This window comes from Microcaecilia unicolor, chromosome 5 (assembly GCF_901765095.1).
Source record: "Microcaecilia unicolor chromosome 5, aMicUni1.1, whole genome shotgun sequence".
NCBI lineage: Eukaryota > Metazoa > Chordata > Amphibia > Gymnophiona > Siphonopidae > Microcaecilia > Microcaecilia unicolor.
Genome location: NC_044035.1, coordinates 26,769,638 through 26,794,723, shown reverse-complemented (window position 1 = coordinate 26,794,723; position 25,086 = coordinate 26,769,638).

Here is a 25,086-nt window from a genome sequence, read left to right as displayed (position 1 = left end):
ATTAAAGTATAAAAAGGAACAATATGCTGTGCAACTGTTGTCTATAAATTACAAATAGAAAACAATCACTGCTACTAGGACCGCCCCCGGGCCCCCCCTACCCGAGATCGCTGCCCACCCGAGGTCGCCGGGCCCCCCCTCCACCCGCTACCGGGCCTGGAACTAACCTTAAAGCCTCCTTTCACGTTGCAGCAAGCAGCAGCAGGGCAGACATCTCCTCCTTCCTTCTGTGCTCCGCCCTCGCGGACGTTACATCAGGCGAGGGCAGGACACGGAAGGAAGGAGTGGCCTGCCCTGCTGCTGCTTGCTGCAACGTGAAAGGATGCTTTAAGGTTAGTTTCCGGGAGCGAGGAGGGAGGGCGGACCACACTGCGGCGGCGCCGCGTGTCAATCGAAAATGGCTACGCATGTCAGTGCTGACACGCGTCATAGGTTCGCCATCAGGGTACTAGGGCATTCCTTAACTGTGCACAACAGATCTTGTATTCCTTCTGGGAGTCCAAAGTTCAGCCTCCTACTTAATTGCTGGATGTGGCAATGGGGCAGGTATATTTGATGGATTCCTTGTATGTCTTTGGGCATCAGCCAAGCAGATGTCTTTGATGGTCATAACCCATCATTTGCTGTGGTTGTGCCACTGGGCAACAGATGCAGCATCAAACAATGGCTGATTAAACTCCCTTTTAAGGCAAGCTGTTGTTTGGCGAGGACTTAGCAAAGTTGATGGAAGATCTGAGTGACTCAAAGACTTAGTGTCTTCCTGAGGAAAAGTCTAATGTTCTTTCAAGTCGGGTTGTGCTCACCTTCATTTTTAAGATATCAGGTGCTATCATCTGGGGTAGGGTTTTGGAACTCCAGACTTCATCCTGCCAGAATCCTCCAGATTTCTCCTGAAGGGGTCACACCACCCGAGTGACACACCACCCGAGTTATGCTTGGTTTTTTGGTGAATTTTGACACACCAAGCTCAAAAGGTTGCCCATCACTGCCCTAGTAGCATATGAACCACAGATAGCTGCCTCATGGGCGTAGACTGGGGGGGCGAGGGGGGCAATGCCCCCCCCAAACGACGAGGCGCCGTCGCGCCAGTAGTTTAAAAAAAAAACAAGCAGGCACGCGCTCCTCTCCGTCCGCTTGGCTTCCCTGCCCTCTCTGTCTGCGTCCTGCCCGAAAGGAAATGACATCAGAGGAAGGCGGGCCACAGACAGAGAGGGCAGGGAAGCCAAGCGGATGGAGAGGAGCGTGTCCGTCTACCCCCCTCTCTTCCTCCCTCCAGCGCAGGCAGCAGTCTTTTTCAGAGTTCCTGGCAGCAGTAGCGATGTACACGCTGCCTTCGGCTCTGCCCCGAAGCCTTCTCTTCAAGTTCTTGTTCCCGCATAGGTGGAGAATGGAGAAAGGGCATGAGAGGGCAGAAGGATTGGGGAGGGACCTAGAGTGACCAAGTGTACCCCCTAAGGTGACACTGCTCAGCTGCATACCCCAGAGCTCTACTGAACTGAGACCCAGAACAGGAGTTCTAATCAGATGAGACCAGGAGCTCATGAAAGACCGTTCATCTGTCTGCTGGAGATAGAGAATACTGGCTGACCAAGGAATATTCCATACTATAAGACAGTTTAGTTCAGCGGTCTCTGTCTCCACCTGCTGGTAGATAGTCACAACCTACAAGTTTCTGGATTCATCTGTTGCTGTTGCTAAGGTATTATCCTAGCTTCATCTGAGCACATAATTCTAATTATCTAAAGGTTTCCTGCTACAGCCAGATACAATCTCAACAGTTTCAGCTACACTTACCTAAAACGAGACGTGACATCAACTGAAGTCTACCTGCTACTTTTTGCCACTGAAGCAACGCAAAATTGGATTAAGCCTGCATTAAAACCTAAATGGCAAATTCTGACTGTTGCAGAAATGAATCTGTTTGTGTAGTTAGAATTTTAAAAGGGATTTAAAAATGTGATGTTCCAAACTTTTCACTTCTAATCTCTTAACTAAATTACAGGTCCAGTCAACAGAAACATTCATATATTATATATTCATGCAGAGTTTCTTATTAGATTAGAAACACATTAAACTCATTATCTGTTCAGTCAAAAGATGAACAGAATAAAGAGTATTTGCCTTACAATAAAGAATGATCTTGAATGCTGCCCCAGAAAAAATGTGAATAAACAATTTTTTAAAGTCTAGAAGCAATAATCATATTGCATTAATTCACTGAGTGTGTCAAACAGCTGCAATTAAGTGAAAAGCTCCCTTGATACTAAGTGTAATAGTGCCATTAATACAACTGGAATTGCATTTCAAATGAAAAAAAAATAATAATAAATTGTTCTCCACTCAGTTACGTTCCAACATCTCATTTTGATAATGACATGATAGTTTTATGTGGGGCCATGTTATATAAAAGCTCCATATTAAATCAAACGTGAGAAGCCACTGAGATGCCACAATTGGCATAATTAATTTAAAGCAGTAGAACAAGGAGGTTGTGGCTACTATGTTTATTTAAAGTGTAATCAAACATATAAATTGCGAGTGACCGTACTCACTCGCAAATGCGCAGTTGAGACTTCCCTCTCTGTCCCGCCCCCGCGTCAATACGTGATGACAGGGGCGGGACAGAGAGGAAACTGCGCGAAGCCGCCGCTGTCGCTACCGCTCCCCCCCCCCCCCCCCCCCGAGGTCGCCGCCCCCCCTCCACCCGGCCCGAGCAGTCTCTTCGGTATTGAACTTACATCGGCGAAACGCAGCACGCAGAACAGCTGAGCTACCGTCGCCCTTTCTTCCCTGCCTGTGTCCCGCCCTCACCGACGTTACGTCACACGAGGGCGGAAATCAGCCATTTTCCAGCAGTGCTAAAAGTAGCCGCAGTGTGGAGGAAAGACACCCGCTGGGGATAGCATAGGTCACTTTTTAGCACTGCTTACTAAAAGGGCCCCTTAATTAATAATTAACAGTTTCTCTATAGATAGTATTTCTTACCCTCTGAAGCACTCTCTGAGAAGATTGGGTATAATTATTGATAGGTATCTCACACTTGAACCTCAGGTTTCCTCTGTGGTTAGTAAATCCTTCAATTCCCTTTAGAAATTGAAACATATTAGACCCTTTTTTCATTCTGATATCTTCAGGTTACTAATATAATCTGTAGTCCTAACTCAATTAGATTACTATAATGCTATATATATGCAGGATGTAAGGAGAGTGTCCTCAAAAGATTACAAATGGCCCAGAATACAGCGGATAGATTGATCTTTCAAGTTTCTCATTTTGAAAGGGTGTCACAGAATCCAGGATGGTGAGCCCTTGGGCTGCAGGCTGCAACAGACAAGTCCTATGGGGAGGCGCAGAGCAGAGGCGAACCAAGCACTGAATACAAACAGCATACCAGACATGCCAAATAGAAAGAGCACACTCAAGACAAGCAACAAGCACCACCAGAAAGGGAGATAGACCACTCAGGCGGGCCTCATGGCCGAACTGGAACCGAATCATACCAAAGGGAAGGGAAAAGAAACAGAACGGAATCTCTTGAGCAAGTACTACTCAAGCAGTGCACACACACTGCACTAAACAGAGCTACAAACAAGGGGTCAAAAGACGCTACACACAGGCACAAAGAAACTGATGGGGAAAAGACAGCCCCACTTAGACTCACATGGTAAAAACCACAAGATAAGAAAACCACACAGGAAGGCAGCACAGGACTGGGCTTAGAACCCTAGCTATAAATGAATAGTCCTAATCAAGTCAAACAGACATCACACAGAGAGGTAGCACAGGGCTGGGCTAATAGTCACAGCTAAACAGAAGAACCACCCACTCAAGCAAAAACAGAACCAAACAGAGAGGACACTCAGGGCTGTGCTAGATCCACAGCTATAAACAAATAACCATAACCAAGTCAAACAGAAATCACACAGAGAGGTAGCTCAAGGCTGAGCTAGTAGTCCCAGCTAAACGGAAGAGCCATCTACTTGTGCCACACGTAGAAGCAGCTCAAGGCTGAGCTATTAGTCACAGCAAACAGAAGAACCACCCACTCAGAGAGGATGCACAGGACTGTGCTAGTAGACACAGCTAAACGGAAGAACGGCCCACTCGTGCCACACAAAGAGACCGCTCAAGGCTGTGCTAGTAGTCACAGCTAACAGGAAGAGCAACCCACTCAAACTCAAAACAGAAACCTCACAGAGAGGATTCATACAGAAAGCACATAGAAAAAAATCAAGACAAGGCCACACAAAGGAACACTCACGGCTATGCCATACAGAACTCAAGGATAAGGGAAGCCACTCATGAAGGAACACTTTAAGCTGTACCATACAGCACTCAGGGAAGAGGGGAGCCACTCAAAGAAATACTCAAGGGTGTGCCCCCAGGCACTCAAGGGAAAAAGGGAAGCCACTCATAGGAATACACAAGGCTGTGCCACATGGCACTCAAGGATAAGGGAAGCCACTCATGAAGGAACACTCTAGCTGTACCATACAGCACTCAGGGACAGAAGGAAGCCACTTAAAAAATACACAAGGGTGTGCCACCAGGCACTCAAGGGAAAGGGAAGCCACTCATGAAGGAACACTCAGGGATAAAGGGAAACCACCTATAGGAATACACAAGGGTGTGCCACACAGCACTCAAGGTTAAAGGGAATCCACTCATAAGAATAAACAAGGCTGGCCATACAGGATTCAAAGGTAAAGGGAAGCCACTCATAAGAATATGCAAGGCTGTGCCACACAGTACTCAAATAACGGACACTAGAGACAAAGGGAAAAGCAAGCAAACAGGAAAAGCTGCCTTTACATACACAAATCAGATAAGGAGCAATGCTCACAAGAATCAGGAGACAGACACAGCAGACAAAGAGTTAAAGCAGGCTAAAGGGAAAGGCTGCTTCTAAAACACACATCAGCAAGAAGCAGGGCTTACACTGCAGACAAAGGTTTAAAGCAAACAAAGGGAAAAACAATGTTTTTACCAGAACTACACATCAGTTTTGTAGGAAGGGTGGGGCGGTGGGGGTGGTCCGCCCCAGGTGCACACTGCTGGAGGGTGCAAAGAGGAGCCGCGCGCTTGGCTCCACTGTCTCCCTCTGCCCTGGAACAGCCAAGAATGCACCCGGGGGGGAGGGGGGCCTTGATGCACCGGGGAGGGGGGTGTCATTGCGCTGGGGGGGGGTGTCGTGCTGCACCCTGGGGGGATGAACGCCGCTGCACCAGGGGGGGGGGTGCAGCAGCGATCCGCCCCAGGTGGCAGCCGACTTAGGATCGCCACTGCAGCACATAGCTGGGTAGGGAAAGGAAAGGCAGGCAGAGACAGAGCACACCCAGCTGCATGGAAGCAAGATAATCAAGGAAAGCAGCTAGGCTAGGGAAGCAAAGTAATCAAGGAAAGAAGCTGGGTTGGCAACAACCGGCACTCTGAACAGTGAAAGGTAACAAGGGAAACCACACAAGGAAACAGAACAGGCTTATGCTGGAAGCAGAGTTAACAGGCTAGTAATCCATACAGGTTTAAAGCAGAACAACACACACAGATGGCTCTCTCATTCTCCCTGTCTCCTCAGCTCGAAACCTTGGGGTCATCTTTGACTCTTCTCTCTCCTTCTCTGCTCATATCCAGCAGATTGCCAAGACCTGTCGTTTCTTTCTTTACAACATCCGTAAAATCCGCCTCCCACGTAGTCACCTCTCCCCTCTCCAGTCGGTTCAAAACTCTGCTGCCCGTCTCATCTTCCGCCAGGGTCGCTTTACTCATACTACCCCTCTCCTCAAGACCCTTCACTGGCTCCCTATCCGTTTTCGCATCCTGTTCAAACTTCTTCTACTAACCTATAAATGTACTCACTCTGCTGCTCCCCAGTATCTCTCCACACTCGTCCTTCCCTACACCCCTTCCCGTGCACTCCACTCCATGGATAAATCCTTCTTATCTGTTCCCTTCTCCACTACTGCCAACTCCAGACTTCGCGCCTTCTGTCTCGCTGCACCCTACGCCTGGAATAAACTTCCTGAGCCCCTACGTCTTGCCCCATCCTTGGCCACCTTTAAATCTAGACTGAAAGCCCACCTCTTTGACATTGCTTTTGACTCGTAACCACTTGTAACCACTCGCCTCCACCTACCCTCCTCTCTTCCTTCCCATTCACATTAATTGATTTGATTTGCTTACTTTATTTATTTTTTGTCTATTAGATTGTAAACTGTTTGAGCAGAGACTGCCTTTCTTCTATGTTTGTGCAGCGCTGCGTACGCCTTGTAGCGCTATAGAAATGCTAAATAGTAGTAGTAGTTCTTCAATAATGTTCACATGCTAATTTTCCAATTAGCTTGTAAGCACTTACTGACACCTGTTTTGTAGGCGGCAGGGGCTCAAGCAGTGCTCCTGTGCTAATCAGTTATTGTCCGGCAATGCCTACACACTAACTGATTAGAATAGCTGTGCCAACTCTCCTTCCCCAAACATACCCCAGTGCATGGGTAGTGCACGCACATGCAAAAACTACCATGGGATGCCTGAGCACGCCCCATGGTGGAGCATTTAACCTGCAGTGAGAGTTCAATAGTGCTTACCTCAGCTTATTAAAAGGACCCCTAAATGATTTCCATTATAAATGATCAAAGCTGGTATGTAGCATGAACACCTGCAATACATCATTTAATAAGCAAATCCATGTCAAATATAAATATTAACCAATCGAAAACAGGAAAGATCAAATGAAACAAGGAAATGAGAGGACATCAGATAATTTTCAGGAGACTGTGTTCATGAAGATCTTGCTAAGCAAAAGGTAGCAAAAGCGATTGGGTCAGAAGGGATCGCATCTAAGAGTATTAAAGGAACTTAGGGAAGTTCTGGTGAACCTGCTGACTCACCTTTTCAAATTCTTCTTTTCTGTAACCTTAACACTCTTTTTCTCCCTTCCTATAACCTCCATTCTCTCTTCCACCATTCTTATCCCCCTTCCTTCCTCTTAAAGATTCCCATCATTCCAACCTCCTCCTGCCAGAAACTCCTTATGCCTTCTTCCCCATTTCCCTTCTGGGGATGGCCACCCTCTCTATCCTTTCTTCCAGATCATTGTTCCCTTTTCCCCATCCACTCACTCGCTCTCGACACTCTTCCTCCATTTACAACTGCACCCTTCCTCTCTCCCTTCATACATTAATGCTAAACACTCCTTGCAGACGTTGCTTCCCCCTTCCCTGTCCCTACATTTAGGCACTCTTTCCCCTTTCCAAGTCCTTCCATTTAGGCACTCTTCCTCCCTTCTTATCCAACCCTTCTTTCAAAGATTCTTCCACCCTTCCCACTTTCTCCTCAGGACATCCTCTTCTTCCATTATAAATTCTTTACCTACCAATACACCTATATGCTCTTTTTAACCCTTCCCTCCCTTCCAGTTCTACTACTGACTGCAGTTGAGAAAAGCTGAAGAGTCATGGTCCCAATCTACTTTGTCAGCATGCTCTTGACGTTTCCCGGGCTGGCAAGGAGACACGTTTGATCTGATGTCATTTCCTGTGGCAAGTGGGGTCAAATCTGATGGTAAGATTGCAAACTCTTGCATCTCTTAACATGAGACTAGTCCCGTGATCCCGCGTCTCCTGCTGCTGGCCCAGGAATTGTGGAGAGGGCAGAAGAAGCCAGCATAATGTGGCATCGGATTGGGAAGAGATTTTGTTACCCTAAATCCAATTCGATGTCTGGGATTGGAATGGCAAAGAGACGGCAAGACATTTTTTTAGGGGGAGGCATTCGCCACCCCATAGTGATACCTATGCCTTTATTAAATTTATCAGGCGCAGGTAACATCAATGCCAAGGGGATGGAACCATGTTGTTGAACTAGGGAGAAGTCTCAAAAATAAGGCAGACTTGGGCATGACTTTTTTTTTCTTCATTATACTGCTGTTTCTCATTTGTTGCAGACAAGTCACATGCATGGATTGTGTACTTGACCATACATCCCTGCTATTTTTAGCAGCTAACCTCGAACGCTGCATATCTCCAAAAGAAGAAAATTCCATAGATAGCTTTGCTAGACATCTCCTTTTTTTCCCACCCTGCAATTTATCCTGTTAATGCTGTATATATCAAAATTGAGCTCTGGGTTTTAACTAGGCTTTACGGTTTCATTCTGACTCATGAATTTTCGAGTGTTTACTTTTATGCTTAATATAATAAAATTGATAGCAGAGATGTGTGATAGATTCTCATCTATACATAGGCGTGTTCTCTCTTCTAAATTTTCTGCATTATAAAAAAAAAAGTTCATTTTCCCTGTTCACTTCCTTCATGCATGCTCATTTTTCATATATCCATCTGCTAAAATAATATTTTCAAGGTAACAATATTTGCCAAGCAGATTTATTTGATTAGCGGAGGAGATTTGCATCCCAGTCTGCTTCCCATGACTTTTCGTGTCCTACATTAAAACCGCGGCTCATACGTACACAGTTTTCAAGATTTGAGTGACGCATTTTACTCTAATAATGTGAAACATGGGACAGTTTTGAGAAACAGCAGCGTACTATCAACACAAGGTTTATGCAGTACAACAACCACATTTTGAGTCATTTGTCCTTTCTTCTCCACATAGCAGTGCTGTATCCTGACAGTCGGTCATAGTTAACTACCTTTGCGCTCAACTAAGAAAGATGAAGAGCTGAACCAGTGACAGCATGGAAAGACACAGAAGAGCCTAATTAAAAGGCTAGGGAGAGATCAGACTTCAGACACAGGAACCATAATATATAGAAATGGAAATAATGATGAGAAAATGTAGAGCAAAAGAAAGGAAGGCCGGCGAGGAGCATGCCGAGCAGCCGCACATAACACGGCGGCTGCCGCACGGCAGCTCCCCGGCCGGAGCGCCCCTTCCCTTCCGGCTTCCCCACTGACGGTCTGGATGACGCGGCAGGAGGCCCTGCCTGCAGTTGGTTGGGAGGCCGGAAGGGGGCGGGAGTCCCAGGCACCGCATAAGAGCTGCCGACGAGGCAGGGAGGGCCTCTTTGTCGGCAGCGAGCGATGAGGCAAAGGACTTTAAAAGGTCTATGCAATAGGATGGGCAGCCAGAATATTGTCATTTCCCAGGGCTGCCGAGAGACTGAATTGGGCCCGGGCAGGGCCACCGCTGCTCCCCCCCATAATCGTTGCCGCTGCCATATTACCTTGATGGCTAGTGGGTATCCTGAGGCCCCACCAACAGAAGATGTCTTCCTCCAGCCGATTGACTGTCCCTGCAGCTGCTTTTTCTTTCAGGGCATGCTCAGTTTCAAAACCGAGCATGCGCCCTGAGAGGTAAAGCCACCTCTCAGCTGGACAGAAGAGCAGTGCTGGAGTTGCTCCTCTGGGTCCTCCTCAACCGCCAAGGGGGGCCCGGCCATGGTGCTGGAATTTTCTCTCTCCTGCTCCTGTCGGGACATGATCACTCGGGTCCCGGCAGGAGCAGGAGAGAGAGAGAGAGACCCTGGCACCGGGGCCCCCTTGGAGACCCGGGCCCGGGGAATTTTGCCCCCCTGTCCCCCCCTCCCCCCCCCCTTGGCAGCCCTGTCATGTCCTGCTGTTTCCATGCCATTGATGGGAATTTTCATTTTCTTTGGGTTTTTTTTCTGTCCATTTTCTGGAAAGAGGGTGCAACTATTTCAGCAAAAGGGCGCTCTCTTTTCTCGAGTTTCTGCACGCACAATTAGTTTGCACATGAAGAAAGGTTTGTGCATGCATGGTGGTTCCACTATAAGGAAAGAGTGTGCAATCTCTCTCTATAATAATTGGTCAATCTGCGTCCATGGATGGCTGGCTCACTGGGTTCGTAACCGTATGCTAATGAGCTTACATCAGCTCGCCTCCAGCATTTGCTTGCCTCTGTGTCCCGCCCTCGTGGAAAGACGAAATGACGTCAGAGGAGGACGGGACACTGAGAGAGAAGGCAAAGGAAGGCTGGAGGCGATGCGAGCCGAGCCTGCCGCCGTTGCAACCTCAGGTATGGAGTGGAGTGGAGGGGAGGGGAGGATTGCGGGACATGGATGGGATGGGAGGGCAGAGGAGAGGAGGGAAGGGGAGAATCGCTGGACAGGGAGGGGAGGGGAGAGGAGAATCGTTCGACATGAAAGGGAGGGCAGGGGAGAGAGACGAGAAAACAGGCTTTTTTGCTTGTATTTCCATATAGGGCTAGATTCTATATATGGAGCCTACAAAATCAGTGCTGAAAAAGTTGCTGTTTTATAAAATGTACTTAAAGTTAGGCAAGGTTTCTAGAATAGTGCTTATGCTGAGGAATCACCCCTAACTTTAGGCGTGGTCCTTTGCACCAAATGAAATGTGGTGCAAATCCACGCACCCAAATTAGGCGTATGTAAATTCTAGCATTGCCCCTGATCCGCCCATTTCCACAGCCCCTTTTCAGACTCACACGTAACATTTAGGAGTGGATCCAGTGCCTAAATTTACGCGCATACTTTTCAATTAAATCTAATTAGTGCCAATAATTGCTTGTTAACAAGCTAATTACTGGCACTAAATAGTGTAACCCAGCTTCTCTTTGAACCTGGCGTCAGTCTGTCTTTACCAGAAAGATGTAGTCGGGCCAGTTTACCTCAGACCTTGACACCAGTTTCAAAGGAATCGGATCAAATATAAACTAACCTCGCCTGTTTGTTTCAAAAACATACAGGGAAAATAAATCTAAATGGATTAATGCAAACTGAGAGTCAGATGGTGGTACAATAATTATAAAGTGTTTATTAACATTAATTGGCATTACTTGTGTGCGTTGTTATCTATAATCATTTGGAGGTTTTAATACATGTGATAAGTCTTAACAAGTGTAACATTTAGTTAAACCCACACTTTAATAACTGCAGCTGGTATGCGGTTGCTTAAAAGTTTCTCAAACAAAGAAATTAGATTGAAACTTTAAATAGAATTTCTTTACAACTACCAGACAGTATTAGATAAAGTTTCATTTACATTCACTTTTTTTTAGAACTTAGGCATTTTGTATTTCACTTTCAATGAAAGCACTGTTTCTTAATATTTTAAGAACATAAGAATAGCCATACTGAGAGCAATGGTCCATCTAGCCCAGTGTCCTGTTTGCAACAGTGGCCAATCCAGTGGCATAGCCAGACAATCAATTTTGGGTGGCCCTGAGCTCAAAGCGGGTAGGCACAAAATTTTGTCTCTGCTTCCTCCCTCCCCCTACTCTCTACTCCTCCCCCGGTACCTTCCAACTCAAAATTTCAATACTTTAGCTAATGATGATCCCCAAAGTCTGTCAGCTGAAGATTTCCTCCCAAAGTGGCTGGAACTCCCTTTTACCAAGTTGGCAGGCAGCAGCAATGTCCCTGAGCCATCGATGGCACTATGCCAGCACCTTACGCAGGTTTAGCTGTCAGTGGCTTAAGGATGAGTTCTGGCTGTCTTTGGAGGAGGTCCTTAGCTGGGGATACATGGGGATCCTCACCAGCTATACAGTAAGTGTCTGGGAAAAAAAGGAGGACCCCCCTCCCCGATTCCCTCTCCTCTCCGCATCCCCTCTGATTTTCCCACCTGCCATTACTATTACACCAACAGACCCTCACTAAATACAGAACAAGGGATCACAAATTAGAAATAAAAATATTTACAAAAAAATTGAGCTGGGAACTCCAAGAAGTTAAACTTAGCATTACTGCAACACTTGAGATATAAAACAGAAATATATTTCCTTTTCTACTGAATGCAACACAGGGACATTTGCTATATACATTTCCAAAAGCTAACATATTCCATTATTTCAAAATAAAATGCTTTTTTTTCTACCTTTGTTGTTCGGACATTTTATTTTTCCATCTTGTTGGTTCCAGTTTCTCTTTTCTGCTTTCCTGTTTGTCATCTGCTAATTCTCCTTCAAGCAGCTGCTGTCTATTTGTCTTTTCTCCTCTCGCCTGTCTGTTCCCTCACTACACCTGCCTCAGACAGATCATTCCTTTTTATCTCTTTTCTGCCTCTTTCTCACCCGTCTTATCCTCCTTTTTACTTTTCAACTACCTGTCAAATGTTCATCATCTTCTTTCATCCATCCACTTGCTCTCCCATTCCCCATCTCGCTCCTTCCCCAGCCCTACGTCTCCTTTCATCTTTAATCTAATCCCCGTTACCATATTTATACCCTCTGTAAACACTATCCTCTCATTCATTTCCTTGCCACCCCCTTCCCTCTTCCCTTCTCCTGGCTTCTCCCACAGGGTTCCACCATTCCCATCATCTTCCTACTTCCACCCTTCAAGCCTAGCATCTGATCCCTCCTCCTCCCCAGCATCTGCTTCCTCTTCCTCCTCTCCACCCCACCCTCCTAGCCTGACATCTCTATGTACCATCTCTCTTCCCTCGTGCTCTTTCCCCCATAGTCCACCATTTCTCTCTCTCTCTCTTCCCTCACTCTCATTGTCTGACATCTCTCCATCACTTCATTCTGCTCCTAGATCCAACATCTCCCTCTTTCTCCCTTCTCCATCTCTCCTCTCCACCTCCTGTGTATCTCCCTCCATTTCATCCACCCCATGTCCAATATCTCTCCCTCTCTCCCACTGTCCACCAAATCTCTTTCCTTTTCCCTTGTTCTCCAGTCCAACGTCTCTCCCCCACCCCATGCAGCATCTCTCCCTTCCTCCTCTGCACCATCACGTCCAACATTTCTCCCTCTCTCCCCATGCACCATCTCTCCCTCCCCTCCACCCCATGTCCATTTCTCCCTCTCTCCCCATGCACCATGTCTCCCTCCCCTCCTCCCCTTTGTCCAACATTTCTCCCTCCCCTTCACCCCATATCCATTTCTTCCTCCCTCCCCATGCATTATTTATCCCTCCTCTCCACACCAACAATTTATCCCTCTCTTGCTCCCTCTCCTTGCAGCATTTCTCCTTCCCTTCCACCCCTATGCAAGACTTACTCAACCCCTCCACCCCTTTGCTGCATCTCTCCCTTTGTCCCCTCCACCCCATATCCAGAAATCCTCCCTCTTACCTCTCACCCATTTTCTCCTTGCAGCAACCTTTCCTCCCCTGCAGCATCTTTCTCCCCCATGCAGCATTTTCCCCCTCCTTGCAGCATCTTTCCCTCCATGCAACATCTTTCCTTCCCCCCGTGCAACATCTTTCCTTCTCCCTGTGCAGCATCTTTCCTTTCCCCCCCCCCCTCCTGTTCACCATCTTTCACCCCCTTGCAGCATCTTTCCTTCCCTCCATGCAGTGTCTTTCTTTCCCCACCTTCCTGTGCAGCATTTTTCCTTCCCTCCGTGCAGTCTCTTTACTTCCTTCCCTTCCCCACCCCACTCACAACTCTCCCTCTGACTTACATGGGTCACCGGTAGCAGCAGCAATTCCCATGCGCTGCTTGCTGCTAACCCAAAAGCCTCCCCTCTGCCACATTCTGCCCTGGCAGAAACAGGAAGTTGTGGTAGAGGAGAGGCTTCCGAGTTAGCGGCAGACGGCGTGTGGGAATCGCTGCCGCTGCCAGTGACCCACGGAAGCAAACCTTTAGGGACGAGATGACAGCTCCGGCTGGGCTTCCATGATCCTGCAAGGTTCACCGCTGCTAGGTGGGCCTGAGCCCAAACATCCGTAAAATCCGCCCCTTTCTTTCCGAGCACTCTACCAAAACCCTCATCCACACCCTTGTCACATCTCGTTTAGACTACTGCAATCTGCTTCTTGCTGGCCTCCCACTTAGTCACCTCTCCCCTCTCCAGTCAGTTCAAAACTCTGCTGCCCGTCTCATCTTCCGCCAGGGTCGCTTTACTCATACTACCCCTCTCCTCAAGACCCTTCACTGGCTCCCTATCCGTTTTCGCATCCTGTTCAAACTTCTTCTACTAACCTATAAATGTACTCACTCTGCTGCTCCCCAGTATCTCTCCACACTCGTCCTACCCTACACTCCTTCCCGTGCACTCCGCTCCATGGATAAATCCTTCTTATCTGTTCCCTTCTCCACTACTGCCAACTCCAGACTTCGCGCCTTCTGTCTCGCTGCACCCTACGCCTGGAATAAACTTCCTGAGCCCCTACGTCTTGCCCCATCCTTGGCCACCTTTAAATCTAGACTAAAAGCCCACCTCTTTAACATTGCTTTTGACTCGTAACCACTTGTAACCACTCGCCTCCACCTACCCTCCTCTCTTCCTTCCCGTTCACATTAATTGATTTGATTTGCTTACTTTATTTGTTTTTTGTCTATTAGATTGTAAGCTCTTTGAGCAGGGACTGTCTTTCTTCTATGTTTGTGCAGCACTGCGTATGCCTTGTAGCACTATAGAAATGCTAAATAGTAGTAGTAGTAGTAGTAGTAGTAGTACACCCCTGGTCCTAAAGTATCATGATTTTGGTCACAGGTTTGGTCCAAAATACAGCAGATTTTGGCTACATCTGTTCCACTAACATTTCGTGGAGTGCTCTGTAATACTTTTCCTTTTGATCATTCTTCCTCTGAAAATAACCTTAGACTTGTATCCATCCTATTGCTGTTTGAGAAATCCTTAAAAACTGGAAACACTCTCAACAACTTAATATCCATATGTGGTGGCAAAATCTATGCGGTATTTATAAATATGAAGCAAATGTTGCTCAGTCCTCACCTCTTAAATCATGTACTATGAGAATCTGGGAACCTTTTCAACTTCATCTTGGTGTCTAACATGGTTCTTAACTAATGTATAATTATCATGTCTATATGTATATTCTGATATCTCAAACGAGGCACTGGGTGGGAGGAGATTCTTCTTGTAATAATATCATTCTATACTACACATTATGTAATATTTGGCTTTCTTCTAAACAATTGTTATATATTATTTCCCTGTTTAAATGTTAACTTGTAATTGTTCTTATAAAAACTAACAAATGGAGTGGAGGAGTGGCCTAGTGGTTAGGGTGGTGGACTTTGGTCTTGAGGAACTGAGTTCAATTCCCACGTCAGGCACAGGCAGCTCCTTGTGACTCTGGGCAAGTCACTTAACCCTCCATTGCCCCATGTAAGCCGCATTGAGCCTGCCATGAGTGGGAAAGCACAGGGTACAAATGTAACAAAAATAAAATAGATACTATTGGAGATTCTACATGGAATGTTGCTACTATTGGAGATTCTAAATGGAATGTTGCTATTCCACTAGCAACATTCCATGTAGAAGCCTGCGCGGCCACATTGGTGATCTGCAAGGGCCGACTTCTACAGGCACAGGCAGCTCCTTGTGACTCTGGGCAAGTCACTTAACCCTCCATTGCCCCATGTAAGCCGCACTGAGCCTGCCATGAGTGGGAAAGCGCGGGGTACAAACGTAACAAAACAAACAAAAAAAACTTGAGCCTGCAAATTGGTGGGAAAATGTGGGATACAAATGCTACAAATAATAACTTAAAAAGAAAATAAGACTTTACCTTGTACACAATAAATGAGTCATGGGATAGGAGGCAATGTTCTATTGTGGATTAGGAATTGGTTATTGGACAGAAAACAGAGGGTAGGGTTAAATGGCCATTTCTCTCAATGGAGGAGGGTGAATAGTAGAGTGCCATAGGGATCTTAACTGGGGTCGGTGTTATTTAACATACCAATAAATGATCTGGAAATCAGAACGACACGTGAGGTGATTGTATTTGCAGATGACACAAAACTATTCAAGGTTGTTAAAATGCATGCGGACTGTGAAAAATTGCAGGAAGACCTTAGGAACTTGGAAGACTGGAGATCCAAATGGCAGATGAAATTTAATGTGGACAAATACAAAGTGATGCACATTGGGAGGAATAATCCAAATCATAGTTACCTAATGTTATGGTCCACGTTGGGGGTCAGCACCCGAGAAAAACATCTAGGTGTCGTTCTAGACAATATGCTGAAAACTTCTGCCAAGTGTGTGGCAGTGGCCAAGAAAAACAAACAGGATGCTGGGAATGATTAGGAAAGGGATGGTAAATAAGATCAAGAATACTATAATGCCTCTGTATCACTCCATGGTGTGACCTCACCTTGAGTATTGCGTTCAGTTCTGGTCCCTGCATCTCAAAAAAGATATAGCAGAATTAGAAAAGGTTCAAAGAAGAGCGACCAAAATGATAAAGGGGGTGGAACTCCTTTCATATGAGGAAAAGCAGAAATGTAGCGAGGGCAGCTGACACCCGGGGCGGTTCGCCACTGCACCCCCCCCCCCAGGTGCAACATGGCGCACCCCCCCCCCCCCCGGAGCGTGAACGCACCCCCCCCCAGAGCACAATCTTACCAAGGGGGGCGGGTGGGAGGACCGCTCCACCCCGAGTGCAGTCGCTGAGTGCTGCGTCGGCTCCGTTGGTTCCCCTGCTCTCTCTGCCCCGGAACAGGAAGTAACCTGTTCCGGGCAGAGAGAGCAGTGAACAAGCGGAGACGACACCCCCCCAGCGGCGTGCACCCGGTGCGGACCGCCCCCCCGCCCCCCCTTCCTATGCCACTGAGGAAAAGCTAAAGAGATTAGCGCTCTTCAGCATGGAAAAGAAACAGCCGAGGGGAGATATGATTGAGTTCTACAAAATCCTGAGTGGTGTAGAATAAGTAAAAATGAATTCATTTTTTACTCTTTCAAAAAGTACAAAGACTAGAGGACACTCAATCAAGTTGCATGGAAATACTTTCAAAACAAATAGGAGAATATATTTTTTCACTCAACAAATAGTTAAGCTATGGAACTATTTGCCAGAGGATGTGGTAACAGCGGTTAATGTTTCTTGGTTTTAAAAAGGTTTGGGCAATTTCCTGGAGGAAAAGTCCATAGTCTGTTACTGCTTGCCCTGGGATTGGTAGCATGGAATGTTGCCACTATCTGGGTTCTGCCAGGTACTTGTGACCTGGATTGGCCACTGTTAGAAGCAGGACACTGGGCTAGATAGACCATTGGTCTGACCCAGTATGGCTACTCTTATGTTCTAAAATCATTAGCCTATGTGTTATGTGTGCCCTAGTGGCTGTTTATATACTCATTTTACTGTTTATAATTGTACTTCATTAAGCATTAGCAGATTATAAATAAATAAAACTTCCCCTAAATTGAATATAAACCCCTTGATGGAGGCATATTTTAATGTGGTCCCCTACTACTGCATTACAGATCACCTTAAATGTTCAGATTCAATGCTCACAGCTTTATTCCTGTCATATTTTTAGAGTACAACTTGAGAGAAATATAAATATATGCAAACTGATTCTCTCATATATAACACCTCATTAGAAATTTTAATCACAATGGTTCATTGCCAACTGTTTCCTGACAACTAAACAGAATGAGTAGATATTTCCCTATTTAAGTTTTGTTGATATGTTCCAGATTTATCCAGAGATTTACATTGGTAGGGCAGTGGTCCCTGGCAGCAGTAGGTCCTTCATGACTACTGCCCACGTCAGTGCCTGAATCCAAATATGACCCCTAAGAGTAGTTTTGCAGTACAACCACTAGGGATAATCCTTCCATATAAGAGGTTTTCAGTGGTTTGGATTTGGGTAGACCCCTGGTAAGTCCTAGTGGTGGGGTGAGGGAAGAGCTCCAAGTAGCAGGGTTTATCTAATGGGGGGCATGCTTTACTGGTCAGGACCAGGGATTTTGGAGGTGGTTCAGAGTTTCACAGATGTGATGGCAATGTCTCAGAGGATGCAGGGCTAGGATAGGGTTGCATCAGGGGGGGGGGGGGTGAGTATGACTGGTAGGATTGTGCTTTCAAGGGGGTGAGATAGAAACATAGAAAAGTGTAGACAGATAAAGATCATCAGGCTTATTTTCGAAAGGGATCACCGGCAATCTTCTGACACAAATCGGGAGATCGCCGGCGATCTCTCAATCCCGGCCAAATCAGTGTTCTCGAAAGACGGTTTTGGCCGGCCCCAATTGCTTTTTCATTGCAGCGCCAGCCAACCTTCAAGGGGGCGTGTTGGTAGGGTAGCGAAGGTGGGAAGGGGGGAGGAGCGGGGTGGGGTTACGAGATGGCCGGCTTCACCTTATTATGAAAAAAAATTGCCGGCTCGAACGAGTATTTCGCCGGGCGGACTTGGTCCATGTATTTTTAGGACCAAGTCCCAAAAAAGAGCCCAAACTGACCAGATGACCACCAGAGCGAAGCAGGGATCACCTCCCCTTATTCCCCAAGTGGTCACCAACCCCCTCCTACACACACAAAAAAAAAATTAAAATATTTTTTGACAGCCTATATGCCAGCCTCAAATGTCATACCCAGCTCCCTGACAGCAGTATGCAGGTCCCTGGAGCAGTTTTTAGTGGATGCACTGCACTTCAGGCAGGTGTACCCAGGCCCATCCCCCCCACCTGTTACACTTGTGGTGGTTAATGCTGAGCCCTCCAAAACCCCCCCAAACCCACTGTACCCACATGTAGGTGCCCCCTTCACCCCTTAGGGCTATGGTAATGGTGTAGACTTGTGGGCAGTGGGTTTTGGGGGGATTTGGGGGGCTCAGCACACAAGGGAAGGGTGCTATGCATCTGGAAGCTAATTTTGTTTTGTTTTTTTAAAGAGTTTTTAAGTGCCCCCTAGGGTGCCCAGTTGGTGTCCTGGCATGTCAGGGGGGCCAGTGCACTACAAATGCTGGCTCCTCCCACAGCCAAATGCCTTGCATTTCGCCGGGTTTGAGATGGCTGGGTCCGGTTTCCATTATGGCTGAAAATCGGAGCCGGCCATCTCATCTACACCCAGCGATTTGCCGGCGATCCTATTCTAAACCCGGTGAGCATTTGGCCGGCACCAAGCATATTTCAAAAATACGTTTGGCTCCGCCCGCTTACGGCGCCGCTCCGCCCGCTTACGGTGCCAGGCCCGAAGATGGCCGGCCATCAATTTCGCCGGCACTGTTCGATTATTCCCCTCTATATGGCCTATCCAGTCTGCCTATCAATGTCATTGCTCTCCCTATCATTCCCCTAGAGATCCTATGTACTTGTCCCAAACTCTCTTGGATTCAGATACTCTTTTCATCTCCACTACTTCCACCAGGAGGCCGTTTCATGAATTCACCACCCTTTCCATGAAGAAGTATTTCCTTAGCTTACTTCTGAGTCTATCCCCTTCCACCCTTCATCCTATGCCCCCTCGTTCCAGAGCTTTCTTTCAATTGAAGAGACCCACTTCCTGTGTATTTATGCCGCAGAGGTATTTAAATGTCTCTATCATTTCTCCCTTCTCTTGCCTTTCTTCTAAAGTAAGAAAGAAAGGAAGGAAAAAGCCTCAAAGAGCTCAAAGTATAACTACCTTTAATAGCTAAGATGCTTCATCATCGGCATTAAAAAAAAACACCTTTCCTTCTGCAAAAACGTATTTAATGAAAACAAAGTTTTGTGTCACATCAACTGTTTTTATAAAGTTTTTAAAGTATATATAAAACTTAGCTTTGTCGATAGCACTTTAGTGTCTCAGAGCCTATCTACAAAGCTAAGCTTTATATATACTTTAAAAGCTTTATAAAAACAGGTGATACACAAAAATGTTGTTCTCATTAAATTTGTTTTTGTAGAAGGAAGGATTTTTTTTTATGCCAATAATGAAGTTGATGATGAGACATCTTAGCTCTTGAAGGTAGTTATACCTTGAGCTCTATGAGGATTTTTCCTTCTTTTGCAGGAATTGATGCATGAATTACCCCTATTGTTAGCAGAATCTGTGGTACTTCAGGAGTCAAACAGCACACACCAGAATGAGGGAGAAATCTTCTTTATTTGCCAGCAAACAAAGTAGGACATCAGTTCTAGCTCTCTTCTTCCCTTTCTCAGCTCTCTGGATGTTATGGCTTCTGTCTCAGCTGCTTCTCTTCTTCTGCTGTCTGTCTTCCTTCAGCTCTCCTTCTTCTGTCTGTTCCTTCCATCAGCTCTCTTTCTTCTGTCTGTCCCTTCTGATGTAAGCTGCTTCTGCTCCCACTTATATACCGTTCTATCCCCCTCCTAGCCCCCCTTACTCTCCAGATGGTAAAGAATAAATTAATTACCTTGTCTGAACCAATCATCTCTATACATATATTTCCAAAATATCAGTTACATAGGTTTGAGATGTCCTAAACTGACCTATGACCTGGGGCCTCTCACGCTAGACATTGTGGCTCCCATCTCTTACATTTTATTATGATTAACTTAGGTTCATTGAGGGGCGAAGGGGCTAATGGATATTCTCATATTCCTAGTCAACTTCATACTAACTGCTAACTGAACTCTGGCATTCATTAAGGGGTCAAGGGCCAGTCTTACTTAATAGCATACAGCTATGGTTTGTTATTTCTTTCAGAAAGCCCAGTCCTACATTTACCTATAATTAATCAAGGAGAAGAGAGCTGACTTCTCTTTCACCTATTACCCTCATACACTGAACCAGCCAGGGCTGCAGATAAGTCAAACCATATGCTGACCTCTTCAACTACAGTCTTACTTAAAAAGCAAGGCAGAGAGTTGAACAGACATTCTACACAGAAACAAAACTTATTAATTACACAGAAAAACATATTCTAAAATAAGCAGAATCAGTATTCCTTATAAGCAAGAACTTCTAAAATCTAACTATTGCCTCTCTCTAAACAGTATTTCAGCCTAATCTTAAAACTGCTTGCAATATGCCTGGCTCATAATAATATACATCTGTGGTAAATAATACCTATGAACTAGCCTTAACCCTCCATCACTCACAAAGGGTGAAAGAAGTTTCTCTCTGACCTTTTAACCCAGCAAAGCTAGATTTCTAAATAATCTGAACCATCTGGCATTCCTTCACTTTACTTTACAGAACTGAAGAATTAAAATACCCAATTATTTCTATGCCCATGGCTGCCTCACTTCCTTTCTTCTAAAGTATATATTGAGATCTTTAAGTGTGTCCCCATATGCTTTATGACGAAAACCACTGACCATTGTAGTAGCCGCCCTCTGGACCGACTCCATATATCTTTTTGAAGATGCGGTGTCTAGAATTGTACATAATATTCTAAACTAGTAAAAAAAGGCCCGTTTCTGACAAATGAAACAGGTGCTAGCAAGGTTTTCCTCAGAGTGTGTATGTTTGAGAGAGTGTGTGTGAGATTGACTGTGTGAGAGAGAAGGAATGAGAATCAGAGTGTGTGCCAAGGGCCCATCACTCCCTCCTCCCTGCCAGTTGCAGGGTCCCCCTCCCTCCCAGTTCCAGGGTCATCCCCTCCCTCCCTCCCAGTTCCAGGGTCGTCCCCCCTCCCAGTCCCAGGGAGTGTCCAAGTTTCAGGGTCCCCCCCCCCCACCCTCCGTCCCTCAGAGTTTCAGAGTCCCCACCATCCCAGTTCCAGGGCCACCTTCCTTCCCAGTTGAAACAGCTGTAGACTTGTTTCTGATGGAGCAACAATTTAAAAACGACAATGTGGAGCAGCAGCTGCTAGGTTTGTTTGGTTTAGAGTGTATGGCAATGAGGGCAGCCTGGGTGAGTAAAGGCAAGCTCCTAAGACTCTGGGAGAAGTTAATTGTTTTAGTTGCAAGGAGCTGTGCACCCCAGCTGACCTTGTTAATCACCCAGGGCAGAGTTAATTGCTTGACTTGCAAGGAGCTCTGCACCCCAGCTGACCTTGTTAATCACCCAGGGCAACCACTCCAGGTGCCTGAGAAAACAATGAGCTCCCTCAGCTATTTCTCTCTGCTTGTTTTAGGACTCTCTTTTCCTTTGTGTACTTGCTAAACCGGATATCTATGCCACCTCAAATTTCCGGCTGGAGGCTTCAATTAGAACGTTGGAGGTGCCTTTTATATATAGAGATGAGGTCTCACCAGACTCTTATACAGGGTGTCATCACCTCCTTTTTCCTACTGGCCATTCCTCTCCCTATGCACCCATGCATCCTTTCAGCTTTCACCGTTGCCGTTTCTACCTCTTTGCCCACCTTAAGATCATCACATGCAATCACACCCAAGTCTTGCTCCTCTTTCATACATAAAAGTTCATCACCCTCTAAACTGTACTGTTCCCTCAGGTTTTTGCATGACCCTGTATTTTTGAGCATTAAATCTAAACTGCCAAATTCCAGGCCATTCCTCTAGCTTTGCTAAGTCCTTCCTCATACTATCTACACCATCAGGGGTGTCTACCCTATTGCAGACTTAATCCGTAAAGATGCAAACCTTACCAGACAGCCCTTCAGCAATATCGCTTACAAAAATGTTAAAAAGAACTGGCCCTTGAACAAAACCTTGCAGCACTCTACTAGTAATATCCTTTTCCTCAGAATGAGCTCCATTTACCACTACCCTCTGTCACCTTCCACTGAACCAGTTCCTAACCCAGTAAGTCACTTTAGGGCCTATACCGAGGGCACTCAGTTTATTTATTGGTCATCTACACAGAAGCATGTCATCTAAACACACCAAATCTACCGTGCTTTCCCTCAATCTAACTGGCTGAAGGATAGGAAACAGAGAGTGGGGTTAAATGGGCAGTATTCACAATGGAGAAGGGTAGTCAGTGGGGTTCCTCAGGGGTCTGTGCTAGGACCGCTGCTTTTTAATATATTTATAAATGATTTAGAGATGGGAGTAACTAGCGAGGTAATTAAATTTGCTGATGACACAAAGTTATTCAAAGTCGTTAACTCGCAACAGGATTATGAAAAATTACAGAAGGACCTTAAGATGACTGGGAGACTGGGCGGCTAAATGGCAGATGACGTTTAATGTCAGCAAGTGCAAGGTGATGCATGTGGGAAAAAAGAACCCGAATTATAGCTACGTCATGCAAGGTTCCACGTTAGGAGTTACGGACCAAGAAAGGGATCTGGGTGTCATCGTCGATAATACACTGAAACCTTCTGCTCAGTGTGCTGCTGCGGCTAGGAAAGCTAATAGAATGTTGGGTATTATTAGGAAAGGTATGGAAAACAGATGTGAGGATGTTATAATGCCATTGTATCGCTCCATGGTGCGACCGCACCTTGAGTATTGTGTTCAATTCTGGTCGCCACATCTCAAGAAAGATATAGTAGAATTGGAAAAGGTGCAGCGAAGGGTGACTAAAATGATAGTGGGGTTGGGAAGACTTCCCTATGAAGAAAGACTAAGGAGGCTAGGGCTTTTCAGTTTGGAGAAGAGACGGCTGAGGGGAGACATGATAGAGGCATATAAAATAATGAGTGGAGTGGAACAGGTAGATGTGAAGCGTCTGTTCACGCTTTCCAAAAATAATAGGACTAGGGGGCATGCGATGAAACTACAGTGTAGTAAATTTAAAACAAACGGAGAAAATATTTCTTCACCCAACGCATAATTAAACTCTGGAATTCGTTGCCGGAGAATGTGGTGAAGGCGGTTAGCTTGGCAGAGTTTAAAAAGGGGTTAGACGGTTTCCTAAAGGACAAGTCCATAAACCACTACTAAATGGACTTCGGAAAAATCCACAATTCCAGGAATAACATCTATAGAATGTTTGTATGTTTGGGAAGCTTGCCAGGTGCCCTTAGCCTGGATTGGCCGCACCATGGAGCAATACAACGGCATTATAACATCCTCACACCTGTTTTCCATACCTTTCCTAATAATGCCCAACATTCTATTCGCTTTCCTAGCTGCAGCAGCACACTCAGCAGAAGGTTTCAGTGTATTATTGACGACGACACCCAGATCTCTTTCTTGGTCCGTAACTCCTAACGTGGAACCTTGCATGACGTAGCTGTAATTCGGGTTCTTTTTTCCCACATGCATCGCCTTGCACTTGCTCACATTAAATGTCATCTGCCATTTAACCGCCCAGTCTCCCAGTCTCGTAAGGTCCTTCTGTAATTTTTCACAATCCTGTCATGAGTTACCTTAAACAAAGTTTTGCCAGTTTTACTGGTCAGAATATAATAATCCCTGTAAACTTGTGATGGCGTCTTAGCTTGACTTGAAAAGTACATGCTTACCCTGTTACAAGAAATGATTTATTTTGGGGAAAATAGCTCTAGAGCAACTCGCCACTGTTTATAATTTAAGAGCAGGTGCTGTATTTATAAGTTTTAGGATATTAATTTCTCCACCAATCACCAAAGGTGATAATTGCAATAAATTAAATAAATTAAGTATATATAAAAGGTACCATATACTCAGAACACAAAGAGACCATATTTTTAGCTTCAAAAAGATTGATTTAATATACAATTGCACACGAGAGGTAGGTTTTAAGAGATCTTTACAGGTAATCTGTGCATAAAATAGAACAAAGTAGCAGGTAGGTTAACTTACAAGTCCTTGTTACAAGCATGCTGTGGTCCAGCTGATTGATGAGCACATGTTGAGGGGCAAGGCGTCAGCAGACCCCAAAGAGAGCAGCAGGTCCCAAGAGGAGGCAGGTTCCAAGAGCCCGAGCTGGGCTGTTTCCAGGCCTTTTATAATGTTAGCAGAGAAGCATGGTGTGTGCATGTCCTGGATATTTTGCAAGGCATTATGGTTAATGTAGTCTGTTCACATGACCACATTATAAGTCCTTCCTTTCTGCACATGTCTGAAAGCTGATGGGAGGGGCAGGTATACCTTTGACAAGCAAATGTCCTGTTTATGGTCTCCCCTCTGAAGTCTTTGTCTTCAATGGGTTCTCCAGACTTTCTGTCTCTTGGGTCTTTGGTTTTCAGAGATGTCCTGATGAGCGTCCAGGTACCCACCTTTTGTTCAGTCTTTTTAGGTGGGAGGGCAGAGAGAGTTATATATCTCTCTTTTGTCTTTGTTAAGTGTTTGTAATTAACTATCCCTGCTATCAGAAGCTCCCAGAAAAAGGGATGGGGGAGAGAGTGGCTTGAAATTAAACTATTCTCTCTGCTGCAGTGTCAAATATATATTTTTAAAAGCTGCACAAATATATTGGTGTATATATATGTATCTGATCCAACACAACATCATGCTACACATTTAATTCTGATGATTGGCTTATACCATAACAACCCAATACGCAAACAAGCTCGTCCCACAAAGCTGCAGCATCAAGTTAAAGTCATCCATTCTATTTTCCATATTTAGCCCCAGTGGAAGCACTGATCGAAGCTGGAATATCCGTCGTCATTTTTTAAAGGGATTATTAAATTCTGAACGGTAAAACTGGTGAAAATTTGT